At 36.3% G+C, this 13,943-nt stretch overlaps 1 long non-coding RNA gene across 1 annotated transcript; it reads right to left on the reverse strand.

Annotated features, from left to right (window-relative positions):
- Positions 1 to 10,735: 10,735 nt before the first annotated feature.
- On the reverse strand, positions 10,736 to 13,608 carry LOC139727816 (uncharacterized). Its single transcript, XR_011710769.1, has 3 exons — positions 13,521 to 13,608; positions 11,256 to 11,357; positions 10,736 to 10,796 (listed from the first exon to the last, which is right to left on the reverse strand). It is a non-coding gene; the product is annotated as an uncharacterized lncRNA (long non-coding RNA).
- Positions 13,609 to 13,943: the final 335 nt, after the last annotated feature.

Raw genomic sequence — 13,943 nt, forward strand, 5'->3', positions numbered from 1 at the left:
TACTACGAATTTGTATTTGAAAGAATAAAAAAAAAATCTGTCTGGGACAATATGAGAAAGGCCAGTCATTCAGCTCTTGCAATTGAAATATACCATGTAAGATTGGATCAAAAGTCACTAAGCTTACGAAGACCACTACCTTCTTATAACACTTCTACCGGTAGAACAGTCTGATAGACCTGCCATTATCCAGTCATTACTGGAGGATACAATCATCGATAGTTATAAGTTCTACTGTTCTATCAAGTAATTCCACAATCACTCTTCATCTCACAATTTATGGCCTTCTCCTCATTCTGACTAACAAAGGTTCATTTTTCATACCCATGCCTTAGAAACCCACAAAACTGAGCCAAATAATCAGCCTGAAAGTTGAAATACTGATCAATCAATTCCATCTGACACAGAACGGGGAAAAAAGAAACAAAAGGTTCATCAAAGATGCCATGGGAGCTGTCACCCGTCACAATGAGGAAGCAGATATCCTCATTCCGTTGCATGTATTAAATGCTACTTCAAGAGCAACAGGGAATTTCAGAGATATTGATGATTATTACGTATAGACACTGACATTTTCATTCTCCTAATGGATCTTTGCTTTACTTTTAATACTGCATCGCATGTTGTCTGCTACATCACTGGAAAAGGGGAGATGATTAAGTACAATTGACAATGTTGAGAGATTATGTTCTGCAAATTGTTGCGAAAAAAAAAAAGGTCTGCTTGGTCATGCCTTTCATGGCACAGGATGAACTTGAAAATTTGAGGATGTCTCAAAGAGCAGATGGATCAAGAATTCTCTAAGCCTTGAATCATGCAGAATGTCCAATGACACAGTCCATGCCTTCCAGAATTTGGGCGTTTGCTTTGCTTTGCTTTCGTAGAGTCTTGATACAACACATCCAGAGAACAAACTTTGTAAACCTTCAAAACCTAATTTGTGCCTCTACTATGCAGGGGAATTTAATATGGTACATTGTAGTTATTTCCAGCGGATATACATAAACTGTGCAATTAAATGCTTTGAGCTTCCTACACCAACGGTAGCCACATAATTCATTATCATGTTCATAATAATGACAAGAAATGCAAAAGTCATTGTTTCTGGAAGAATTTAGAACCAATTCACCCCTGTGTACAGCCCTATATACAAGTGCTGTGACTTTAAGAACACATGCAGGGAGTGAGCCTAGAAGACATTAACTAAAGTAAATTTCCAATAAATTTTCTAGTACACGGCTAATATTGTTTATTTAAACTCTACAGCCAAATCGTCTAAATGGGGGCATTTAGTCACCCAGACACAGTTATTGAGGAACTTTTGAAAGTCATTTGCTTTGACACCAGAATCACATGATTTCCCATTCACAAGTTTTACCCAAATGCAATGCTCTTAAAGGAATGTTTCCCATGGCAGCCATTTTGCATTTCAACATGGCAGTGTACCTACAGGAAGCAGTCCCTCCTATGCAATGATAACACTATTTATTGAAGTGATTGACTTACACATAGGTCCTACATGAAAGTGCTCCAGCATGCTTGAGTTTGCAGGGTACAGATGTTACAGTACCAGATATGGGTCGAAACCATCTTGAAATTCATGAGTGGCAGCCAAAGCGAATAATCCATTATTACAGAATGTATATGATTATGTGTGTGTGTCTGTGTTTGTAAAATAATGTACAATGTACACCACCATAAACATTGATATGCCTAAAAGTTGCTTGTCGACCACAGATATTAGCTGAAAAGCAGCCATTTTGAATGATAAAATGGCAGCCTCAAAAATGATCTGCAATTTTAGGGAGGGGATCAAAGTACATCTGAATGTTCAACATCATGAGCCCGGTTTATGCCCGAAATGTGAACTTTCTGTACTGTTTACTGCATGAAATACGGGTCAAAATATACATTCTGGTATGGCGGCCATTTTGAATTTCAAGATGGCCACCTATGATATCAAAATGGACCATCATTTCAGATAAAGATGTTTCAGAAAGTATGATAGCAAACGCATGCTCTTTGCCCCAAGTTAGAATCTTACACAATGCATACAATATGAGATATAGGCCCAATTACATTTGCTATGGTGGCCATTTTGAATTTCAAGATGGCCGCCAATCAAAATTATCCATCATTTAAAACAAATATGTATATATTAGCATATCTGACATCATAAGCATGCTTTTTGGCCCAAATTTATACTTTCCATAATGCTTACAACCTGAGATACAGGTAAAAATGCATTTAGCTATGGCGGCCATTTTGAATTTCAAGATGGCAGCCCTCAAATTGTATCAAAACAATCTACAATATCAGGAAATGGTGTATCACAATGTCTGACGTTATAAACATGCTTTTTGCATCAAATTTGAACCTTCCATGATGCGCACATTATGAGATCTGGGTCAAAATACAGTTTGCTATGGCGGCTGAAGACGTGGTCGAAAAAAATGGAACCAAAGTTTTTTGGATTCAGCACTCCCAAATTGACCAAATTAGCTAAAAAAACTCAATTTTGGCACGAAAATCTCACGGGATCCAATATTTCGACATAGCAGACCGTACTAATACTGGCGTGGGGAAATTGTTCAAAAATACACCTGTATATAGTCTATCTTCAGAATACAAAAGTGAGCTATAAGGATTATCAATTGCACAAATTATTCAGCACCGACAAGCCCACTTTTCAAAAGTAATAACCTCTTAAAGATTTTTGATATAATTTACTCCCTTGGGATATTCATGTACCGGTTAACTAAAGACGAATTACCTTATGCTTTTACTCCCATGTTATTCAGCACCGACAAGCCCACTTTTCAAAAGTAATAACCTCTTAAAGATTTTTGATATAATTTACTCCCTTGGGATATTCATGTACCGGTTAACTAAAGACGAATTACCTTATGCTTTTACTCCCATGTTTGTATGAAATAAAGTTATACTTTCCTACCCTACAAGACAGGAAAACTAATTCCACTTTTCTCCCGTAGGAACTGCATCATTAGAATTGCTCTTAAAACAATAGTATATATAGGTCCGACATTCTGGAATAGCCTTGACTCTAACATTACTGAATCGTTGTCACCGAATTGTTTTAAACGCAAATTAAAAGAATCCCTCGTGCAGGCTTATGTCTAATCATACAACATGCAATTTTATTTGAACTTCCTCTTCTTTATCAGATTCGTCCTTTATTAGGTATTCCAGGTTTACCTTACTTTATGTTTACTGAGTCATCTATGTCAAGTCTATTCCTGAATTAATGAATCATTATGTATCATGTGCATTTTTGCGCATTCTTACAGTTACGTAACTATGTTGCTCGGGTGACAAGGAATCTTGTAAGCGCAATACAGGTGGCTACTTAGTATTTCGCTATATTCTCTCGTGTATTTTATTCGTTTCTCTTCCTCTTTTTGCTCTCTTTTCTTTTATGTCCCTTTCCTTCCTTTCATAGTTTTCGTTACAATGTACTAGGTTGTTTAAGAAGAACAACATTTCTATCTATACAGGGACCGAAACATTACAAGCTTTGCTTCCTAGTAGGTCCCCACATTTCATGTTTGTAACATTGTCTTCTTTTGTATTCTTTGTAATTACGACGCTATGTCCAGTCTTACGTTCTATCGATTGCATCATGTTATTTGTGTTTGAGATGTGGAACAATCAAATCAAATCGAATCAAATCAAATCAAATCAAATCGAATCAAATCAAATCAACTGTATCTATTCAAACTTCAAAAGCCGATTTTCTTTTTTTTTATTTACGTTTTAGTGGTGGCCGGTTTTCTTCCTGTTAGTATTTTTTTAAAGTAAGTAGGTAAGTAAGTAAGTAAGTAAGTATGCAAGTAAGTAAGGCCTTAGTGGGATAATTTATAAGCCACTAGATGATTATTGTTTGGAAGATTCAAAGCATAGAAATCTGAATTTGCCGCCCTCTGTAGAGCCAAGCCTTATAGGATGCGTCCTTGACACTTTTCACGAATTCTGTTGATCGAACCAATTATACTTTCAGAGTCAACGGGATCGACTCATTAAGCACGAAAACGGATTTGTCACTAGCATGGCCCACAACTTTTATGTGGTTCACATTATGTAGTTCCTAGGGAAAAGGTGAAAAAGAAAAGAATACTTCGCTAGGTTTTCTGTCCCAAGATTCTACTTGACATAATACACATCTATAAGGAGGTTACACATAATCAATTATGAATAGAGTTGATCTTTTTTATAACTGTCTCAGTTGTCCCACACTGAATGATGAACTAATTTCATATAAAGCAGATTGGTACAATTTCTCGCCAGTTATATACAGATATTCCCCTTTTCTAAAATAATGTATGTACATAATTTCTGCTAATAAAAAGAATAGATTTTGTAGACACACTTAATCTTCATTTTCTTTTCTCCTGAAAAAAAAGAGAGAACATTACTTTTGGTTTCAGATTATTCGTTTATTCCATTATCAGCAAAATGCATTCTTTGATAAGGCTAATTTGAATGAAATATGCAAATCATTGGTGGAAACGTCACTTTGGATAAAGAACTTTCATTTGTAGGCAATAAAATTTGTGGTAAGGGAGAAACTTGTACTACAAAACAAAGAGCACTTTTTTATAGTAAATGTAACCATAAAAATATGCGACACAACTTTGGACACGTTAGATGGAAAATAGGTAAAAGCAGGACTGTGGTACTATCTAACTGTGCAATATTTTTTTTCTACATTTTTAAGCGATCTCTGCATGCTTCTCGTCCATTCTGTAATACGTCCCATCTCCCATAGTTTATCTCTCTCTGTCTCAGATTTAATTCTAAATTGTAATCAGCGTATATGGTCTGCCATGTACAATGCATAGTGCATTTTACCCTTCGTTGGTACATGTTATATCCATGTTTTCAGGATAGAAATGATCATCATGAATAAATTACCATTGAATCTCACAGGAGTATCCATATAATCATTTCATATATCAAGCGGACGCGTCCATTGATGACGTAGTGAATACAATGAGTCCTTATCAGATGATACCATGCCAGTTCATTCATGATTGAAGTTTATCAAGTGTGGCATGCTAGGTGCAGAAGTCTAAATCAAACTTGTAAACTGGAACTTTCGATGAACAGAAGAGTCAGGAAAATATTCACAAATTAGCATTAAGATAGACAGCGACAAAACATCATTCCATTTTATTAAACAATACTGGAAGACAGCAAAAAGACTGCAATTGAAAAGAAATCCGAAAGGGGACCTTTAACTCTCTTAATCCTTGACTCCTATAAATTATATTTGAACTTGTACCAATCACTTTATCCCGATGCATCATGAGTCTGGTCCTGACAATCAACAGCCAAGAAGTACTTTTACTACTCTCGAATTCAAAATGAAATATTCCTTAAGTTTACATGTGCATTTCCATGCACTTAAGTTACAAACTCTCGTCAAACAAAAAGACGTGAATAATTAAAAATCCTACATACATAGAAATAGACACACAAACGTCCAACGTTGTAAAATCAAGTCTGCTCTTGACACATTACCAAAGGACAAGAATTACTTTTGACACTCTCGAATTTCAAATCCAAAAGCATTTATAGATTAGATGCATTCTGATAAAGTGCATCGTCCTTTTCAAAGGGTGTTGGATAAGATTCACATAAAATATGAAAACACTGGTCAAAGGGAAAGGAATATACATAGACACGGGCAAATGAATTTAATAACGTCATCAAATTAGGTAAGGAAAATGCAACAAAAATCTGCTTTTGACATAACAGCACACATATTAGTACTCAAAGCTACTGAGAATAGGCTGTACAATAATTTCACAATAATACTTGATAACTTGTCTCAGTAGCCATCTTAAATCATGATATTCTTGAAAGGTTACATAATATTTCCTGAGACATTAAAGCGTGTAAAGCCACAATTTAAAGTGATTTCCAATTGACTTAACATTTTGAATTCACGTATTTGCTCGTCACATTCACTGAATTACCTGGTATATCGGACTCTGGTCTAACCTTGATTTATTGCACTACGTCGGAAACAAAACGCACGCAGGCAAACACACACACACACACACACACACACACATACCTGCATAAGGGAATTGCACAAATCATAATGCAAGAACCCACACAAAATATTGATAGTTCTAGATGCCTCTACTTACATTATCAACCATGGGAACAGTATATTTTTGCATTCAACTAAGCAAAACGGATAGACACATGCATGTGCATAATATTTTGCACTTACACATACACTTATGAAGGTAGATGACGATGTTGAGATGGCAAAGAAGATGATTATGTAATCATGAAAGTACAATGGAAAAGTACTAAAGGACCGAAAGAAGAGAAGAAGGCATTTTTCGCAGAAAACTGCTTTACTTAAAATGTGGAAATAACTGGCAAATCAATTGCCAAATTATATCACGTGACATGTCTAAGACTACACCTCATACTTACGAGTAGTATGTAGACAACCGCAGCTTAGAATCAGCCGGATGGTGCGGTGCATCTCAATGCCTAAAACATAGGTTCACAGCAACTAATTTGTGTGCATCTATTTGGCTGCTTCGTGATGTAAGACCAAATACCCGAATTCGTCTACCTCACATGCAGTCGGCTGTTGTCGCACCTGCATCTCCCCGCGCTACCGACGCCTCCCGGGAAGAGCTACTCGGCAGAGGGCCTAGTACGTTCTCATACGACGCCTCGGGCAAACTTTGAGCACTTGGCTGACGAGAGTTTGGATTGGAAGACTTTGGTACCACTTCTGTCTGATCTAAAGATTCTGTTACCATGATGGGATCATGTACACTTAGCAGATCTAACACAGTTTCATATGCCACTCTGTCACCGCTGTCGCTGTCACCACAAGCTTGGTTTTCCCCGCTGCTTTGGCGACGAATTCCGTAAAGACGTGAAGAGTAGAGAGGGGGAGCTTTAACATTTCTAGGAAATGTGGGATTATGTACACTTTGAAGATCTAACACAGTTTCATATGCCACTCTGTCACCGCTGTCGCTGTCACCACAAGCTTGGTTTTCCCCGCTGCTTTGGCTACGAATTCCATAAAGACGTGACGAGTAGAGAGGAGGAGCTTTAACATTTCTAGGAAATAAAGTGACACAGCAGGACTTTTTTTTTTTTTTTTTTTAGCTCTGACACCTTCTTTTGTCTGCACATTTTTACATTTTTTCGCAAAAATATTTGTTGACATTTTTTTTTTTAATCAACACTATCACAGTCATTACCTGACGAGTTGTCCCAGAACATGGCCGATGCTGAGGGCGTCCTGCATATTACATTTTCAATAAAGTTTGACAATATGAAGGAAAAGAATTATTTCACAATTACAGGATGCTATTTGCCTGGAGCTGTTTCTTGCAATAAAAATATACAATCAACGTATCGTCCTACTTTTTGATTGAAAGTTTCCCTAACATTCCACCAAAAGTTCCACCACTAGATCTTTGAATTTCAATTCTGAAAATGCGCAAGCTCGATCCCTCAAGGGAGGATGGGGAAGTCCCTCTGATACCCTCCTCTTTCTTATGTATCCCCCAAAGTATTGAACATATTCGTGCACCCCCATGAAAACATTTCTACTGCGACCATGAACTCAATTAAAGTCATTTGCTTTTCTTCACATTCCTTACCAGGAAGTCATCGACCTGAAAAAAAAAATAGTGGTTGACATCTTTACTAACACAAATAAAAGAAGGATGATGCTGAACTTGGTATATCAAAGATTTTTCTTTTTTTATGGGTGATACATTTCTGAAAGCAAACCATAAAAGGATTGATAAAAAAATAAAACAACACGCATTCAATTTTTACGTATATCCCTCCGAGTCTGGTATATCCCCCCTAGCAATAACATTTTTAGTAGAGAGGGGCATACTTTTATGGTAAGGTTCATTAATTCAGATTTTAAACCCCTCTAAAAATCCAGGTTTTGGGCCTGGAAACTTAGACTGCAGGAAGATGTATACCATTTTCTTATTTTTTGAAAAGACATTGTAAAAGCCAAAATTATGGTGTTTATTGTATATGATATTATTTCCAAACTTTATGGAGAGTCCTAATGAATGACAATTTGTGGGAATTGTAATTGAAAATATGTTAATTTCGTCTGAAGATTGCTAAAAGTCCAACTACAGGTGTATATCTCCTGCATTTTTAAACATCTTCTCGATACGGTTTTATATGCTTCTTCAATTCAATTGTATTCCAGATCCAGATTCCAGATTCATTGTTGTTATGTCGGGCAAGTTACCCTCTTCTATACGCCCTGGTAGGACGCTGAACTGTGTATACTTCGTAGTTGTTTTTATTGCTCTTGTATTCTTAATTCAATGTAATTTTTATTTGACAATAGCTACACTGTTTCATGTCTATGTGTGCGTGAAATGTGAATACATCACTGTAATCTATAATCATATGTACACCTGTACGTATTTACTGTGAGTTTGATCTGGCAAGCCTGGTATCGGAAGGTTTCTATCACCCTCTTTTTCCTGCTCTTTCTGTCTCTCCTATTATCCCCCTTACCCGCGAGCATCATGTTGGACCCCTTTCTTTTATTGCATTAACGTATTGTATTATCGGTTGCCAAAGGGTCAAGCTTATAGCTTATTATTGGCGACCGTTCTTTATGGTAATTCGTATCACATGTATCGTAATGTTGTCTTAAATGCATTTGTAATCAAAATTGATGAAATTGTTGAAACTAGCTATAATGAGTTTCATATTTGTATATCATTATGTTTGATTATGTTGAAAAAAAAAATGTAAATGTTGCCATACGGAGAATGAATAAATCAAATCAAATCAAATCAAATTTGCTGAAAATAAAATGTGTGTCTTAACAATAGTCTTGAGGTTGTAATGAGAGAATGATAATCATGACTTGTCATTCAATGATATCCTTTTTTCCCAAAATAATGGATGTAAGTTCCGTATTAATGGGGGATGGTGAGTTCCTGTTTTGAGGACTGTACATCCGGAGTAACAAACCCATTCTCCTCAAATCCAACAGCACTGGGTTTCACTAACTTTGCTTAGCAATGCAATTATTGGTATAAAGACAAAATGACCATATTGCGTGAAGCGGTCAAGGAATAAGATTTTGTCCATGTAGATATAAAAAAGTAATGAAAAATACATTGTAAATGTTTATAAATGGTACTTTACAAGCATTTTATAATGCATGCAAGATTCTTTTAAAGGACTTATACTTCAATACTAATTATGCCAATATTTTTAACAACTTCTTTTATGTATATAGTTAGCCATATTTTATATTCGAATGTATGCATAAATGCCACTGATTCAATGTGATTTTGAAAGTCAATACCTCTGAATTCTTTTATTTGTTAAACAAAAATAGATGAAGGATGTACTCACTGCCTCAGTCGATACCAACGATGTAAAACTATGCCCAACGCAGTAACGAGTAGTGTGATCACAACAGCAAAAATGATGAAATATTGGCCTCGACTAAAACCGACGTTTCCAACCAAACAACCTTGATAAGGACAGAATAAGATACACCAAAATATCAATATTATGGATTAATTTTTATTACGAGTTACTTTTTAAAGAAAATATGACATTGAGTTTCGTTAGGACAAGACTCGTTATGCGAGATGGGATCTTGCTGTTTCATCATTATCTACACAACAATCTTCTTTTGATACTGTGTATAAGATCTCACGGGGTTTAGTTATCACACTCTTCGTGGTGCAACGTGGTCACAAATGAGATTTCTGTTTCGATATTCAAGTAAACGTTAATTCACACACAAGTTGTTTTGAGTATTAACAAGCAGAAGGTTCCTTTGTTACTTCTTTTTTTTTTTGAGGTAGAGTTGATCACAGGCATAAAGCAACGTATGAACGGCTTACACAATTTTTTTCGTTCGTCTGATATGACGCCATTGTGTATGGGAATATTAATCGCGTCTTAAAAGTGTTATTGCATACTGTTATGTGTCTTTGTATGCGTATCTGAGACTACACAGCATGACATTTAAAGAGACAATTTTGCTAATAAAGGATGATAACAACAACGATAAAAATGCCATTCTTATCATGATTATATGATTATCGTCATTACATTCACCATTGCTATAGAAATGCTTTGGCAAGCGTTTGTCTGCTCGTTGAGCTGTCAGTAAGATGCTGTAAAAGTATTTGGACGAACTTTTGAGAGAATAAATCAGAATTTCTTATTGGTGGTGATCGGAATCCCCGTATAGATATGTGAATTTCTAAGAATTCGTCAACATAACGACAGAGGGACAGTTTCCACGCTTTTCCAGAGAATGTACAGGATACTTTGTCAAGAAACCTCACAACGTGTTCTTGAACAGAATAGTGAAAACTAGTGGAAGTTGTTGCACTACAGCAGATAAAAAGTCTGGCGGGGTTTCGTAATCTTTGAACATTCAGTAGCGTTTTCATAAGTATTACTATTAGTATCATTGTTACTGTAGCAATGGCAATGATGATGATGATGATGATAATGATAACAACAACATTATGATAATGATAATAGTTATGATCGTCATTATTATCAGCATGATTGTTATTCTTATCATTATTGTTATTACTATCATTGTCATTATTATATTTGATTTTCCTCAAGAATGTTTACTGTCGTTTTTGTACAATACTCCTGTCCACTTTTATGGACTGTACCTGACATGTTGTCACGCTTTGTCGAGTTGTCCCGTTCTGTCGATGTAGAGGGCATCCTTCTGGTTGTCAAGGCAACATGTCCTGTGTTGTGTTAAAAAAAATGGACAACACTCGGTCATTCATTTCTAAAGTGAAATGCTTCTCACACAAAACTATCGTTTTAATCACTTGATCAATGAGTGAAACGCTACGCTCTTTTTTAACATTATTTTGCTTGTGAAAGTAACAAACCAACAATAATTAGGTGTACAGTATGATCCGTCAAACAACAGCAACAGCAGCAGCAACAAATACAACAAGAACGAGAGCATCCGGGAACAGCAACAATCCCAAAACTAAAAAAAAAAAGAAAAAAAAAAGAAAGAGAACAGAAAAAGCTTACAACGAACGGTGGCTTTAAATTTCAAGACCCTTGAAACGTCGCATGATGTATATCAGCCTCCTTGTGTCAATTTCCCTTTTGATGGATGGGTGTAAATGTTAATTCTGTATTACTTTTCCCCGTACAAATATACATGTATTATGAATGGGGTGAAATACCTGTTGAAATCGTGGCTATATTGAGAGTATTGGCTGTACTCTTGGAAAGTTCTAGCTCTGTAATCGCTTGCCGAGTACCCTCCGAAGGACCTGGAGTTGACTCTATAGCCGAAAGATATTATAAATATCAAAGTATTAGTACGTTTTGGCACATGATAATACAATAACGATAGGAGGAACTCTAGTTATTACTTGTTCGTGAAGTGATAATGGCATCCAAAATGTGCATTTACTCCTTGACTGTCAGACTATTCATAAACTATTAAATGAGTACTTCGTCCTCTCCTAACATTATGGCAAAGATGCGATGGTAAACTTTGGGTGGTGAATAAGGAATTCCATTGAATGGAATCGTACAGAAATTGCAAAGATACAAGTGAAATTCAAAGTTTCTTGATGCGCTTTCCTCGAAGGAATGTTTTTGGATGGATAAATTGTATTCTCTGTTCAGTGCCATAAACAATGAGAGAAACGTGTGTGTGTGTGTGGGGGGGGGGAGGGAAATCTACAAAATATTAAACGCTTCCTCCTCTTCTTTTTAACATAAAATTCGAGGAAATTTCCTTTGTCGAGATATTCTTTGTGTCGTAAACACATACAGCACACACACACACACACACACACACACACACACACACACACATATATACACGCTTGGTCCATGAGTAATTTATTTGACTGTGCAAAGTTTGTGTTGTGGTATATGACAATGAATCCAATTACTTAACCCTTTCTATGCCAATGTGTCAAATACACACACATTTCACATACAAACCAAAGGACAGGAAATAAACGTGGCAAGCAGAGGGTTAACTGACGCCCCTTATGTGCGGACCTACACTATGTTCATGATGTTTTTGCTATGAATGTGAACTGTATTATGTAAAAAATTGTAACAAATCCGTTTATCCCCGCCCTCTCTCACTTTCTCTCTCTTGATCAATTCTCTCACGCGGAAGTGATCGAGATTGTCACATATTCCTTTCACTGTTTTACTTCCGTCTATAATCAAGAAGAAGTTATCTTAATATGACTCAATGCAAGAAGCATCACCCATCAATGATAGATAAATTAGAATATGATCACTCAATGGCTTGAGTATCCACTGACATTAAATGAAAATCAATTCGTCCTAGCAAACATAGAATCTAAAAAAAAAAGAGAATAGAAATACAAAGGAGAGGAAGAAGAAGAAAAGGAAAAGGCATGTGATGACGATAGCAAAGCACTTTCAATTCGTAAATGGCATCTTTGAATGTCTCATACTTTACTTTCGAGGCATATCCTTTTACATTTTTGCAGGGGAGCTATCTCTGACACCGTAACATTCATTAAAGTTCCTCAACACACAGAAAGTTAAATCTTTCGTGAAAACTCAGGGTAAGTCAAGAATAATTGTGTGTTCCTTCCGTCTATAGAAAGTCCAAATCGCCAAGAATAGAAGAGGAGGGTGTGTTTTAGTTGTACTGACCACTGGGTTTGAATTAAACGCTCCTAGTCATTTTTAGTAGGTTCAAGACACTTTGCAATGGAAATGTATCTTGACTGTAATGGTCCATAATATTCTGACCACCACTCATGTGGCCAAAATATTTCATACCATATATTCAATGATAATTTTCTGTGGCTGATTTACAAAAATGATTGCCCTACATCGACGTAAATAATTTTCTGCTACTTTTCTTCAGATTACTTGGATCCGCACACAAAAACCTTCCCCAAATAGTCTGTCAATGACGTCACCTGTCTATCACTTGTAAAGTACACGTTACACTGAAATGCACTTTCCCCGAGGCCAAGCATTGCAATTTTTCTTGGTTATTGTTAATCATACTATGGCATTTCATGTAAGTTATGCTCAGTGTAGGGAAAGATGCATTTCAATCTTTTTTTTTATTACTCATATCAGTAGTTTTACTTTAACAGTGTTTGACAAATGAGGTTATTGACAGAATCTTTGTTACGAAGTTGTTGTTGTTTTGACGTATCCAAGTAATCTGAAAGAATAGAAAAAAATGTTATAAAATGTACGTACGTATCTAGTTATCAATGCGGCCACGTAAATAAAGTCGGGGATCACATAAATCACGTAAGTCAACATGCATATTGTATTGCATAATTCTATGATATAGCAATGATTATTACCACATAATTAGCAGTATATCGGAATGCCGTAATAACGAATGTATGAGGGCATGGCTAGTTACTTGGAAATTGCAAAGAAAAAGGAAAGAAGAGAATAGGTATATAGGTGTTGCCACAAACCTTCTGGGTCAAGCTTCGGTATGGCTGTTAACGTGATGTTAAAACCAGATTTTGATATACTGAAATCAGTCGTAAATATCACCACTATTGACGAATTGGTAGAAACAAAGCTCAGTTGCTCTCTGACTATCCCATCCTTAAGTCCTGTCCACTGTCTCCATTGTGTTTGCTGGTTTGAAAACTTGTCGACCTCATCTCCGATGTAGAGATAATCTTTACCGTTTGCGATATCGAATGCCTCGACGCAGACCTGCATGACGTTACCGAAGGGAACTAGAATGTGCCAGGACTGGAAGTAATTGTTCGGGTAGTTCATAGGAAAGTTTGGCGATTGCAGGATAAGAGGTTCGTTCTCGGAGATATCGATCACATCTGTTAGGGAAGACAGGTTGTTCAGATCGGCTTTGTAGATTTTAATTCCGT

This window comes from Diadema antillarum, unplaced genomic scaffold (assembly GCF_040938485.1).
Source record: "Diadema antillarum isolate AM-2024a unplaced genomic scaffold, OU_Dant_1.0 seq00000155_RagTag, whole genome shotgun sequence".
Classification (NCBI taxonomy): Eukaryota; Metazoa; Echinodermata; class Echinoidea; order Diadematoida; family Diadematidae; genus Diadema; species Diadema antillarum.